At 53.3% G+C, this 870-nt stretch overlaps 1 protein-coding gene across 12 annotated transcripts in view; it reads right to left on the bottom strand.

Moving 5' to 3' along the window:
- LOC119576180 overlaps positions 1-409 on the bottom strand; it is a 296,990-nt gene extending 296,581 nt beyond the window's left edge. For 9 of the 12 annotated variants that reach the window (XM_037923754.1, XM_037923767.1, XM_037923760.1 and 6 more), the window contains exon 1: positions 305-408. The gene's annotated coding sequence lies outside the window, so the exon portion shown is untranslated. Of the gene's footprint in view, positions 1-304 lie in introns of all 12 variants that reach the window. The other 3 variants (XM_037923763.1, XM_037923764.1, XM_037923753.1) reach the window with 3 other exon arrangements.
- Between the last annotated feature and the right edge of the window lie 461 nt (positions 410-870).

Below are 870 nucleotides of genomic sequence, written 5' to 3'. Positions count from 1 at the left end.
ACTATCTGAAATATCTTGTTTCTGTCATGAGCTCACTTGTCATGAGCACTTTTTATGACGTCGCCTACAATGTTATTCGAAGATACACAGGGGAAAAAAGACACTTAAATACCCATCAAAAAATTTGTACGTGATCCCTCCCGCACTACGAATGAGCCTTTAAATAATAATAAAAAATATATCCTCTGTACAGCACAGCCACCAACAACGCACAGAGGCAGCAGCGACGACGGGGAGGAGGCGGCAGAAGAGGAAGAACATGAAGTCGCGAAGTCTTTCTGCAGCGCGGGTCGAGGCTCGATACCTTGAGGGACGCCACCGCACACTCACACACAGAGCGCCAGAGAGCCCGGCCAACACTTGCAGGCACTGTGACTCCCCACAACACACTAGCACTCGCCGCAAGTGCTCAACCCCGCCAGTCTCCCCCGGGCCACGCTCCGCCACCCCACGCTCGCCAACCCTTGCACCCAAGGGGGGGGGGCACTCATGGTCTTGGGGAGATGGGGGGAAGAAATGGAAAGGGAGCATAATAAGGGAGGAGAGAGAGAGAGAGAGAGAAAGAGAGAGAGAGAGAGTAAAGATGCAGGAAAGGACGAAAGAGACCGAGCGATCGACAGACAGAGACAGAACTAAAAGCAAACATAGACAGAGGGCAGAGACAAAAACAAAGAAGGGAAAACAGAGCAAAGGCGAGATACGAGACGGGGCTCTGCACACCGAGTCTCTGGCTCTGTGAAACAGACTGCATGTCTCGCCTCAAACCCAGACAGGGCCATTTGGCAGGGGTAGCAGGGAGGGGAGAGGGGCCCTGGAGGGGAGTGGGGGAAGCAGGGGAAATGTCTGGTAGATACGTGCATTAGGACTCTG

The sequence above is a fragment of the Penaeus monodon genome, chromosome 8 (assembly GCF_015228065.2).
Source record: "Penaeus monodon isolate SGIC_2016 chromosome 8, NSTDA_Pmon_1, whole genome shotgun sequence".
Taxonomy (NCBI): Eukaryota; Metazoa; Arthropoda; class Malacostraca; order Decapoda; family Penaeidae; genus Penaeus; species Penaeus monodon.
The sequence above is the reverse complement of the archived record's forward strand: the minus strand, read 5'-3'. Positions and strand labels throughout refer to the sequence as shown.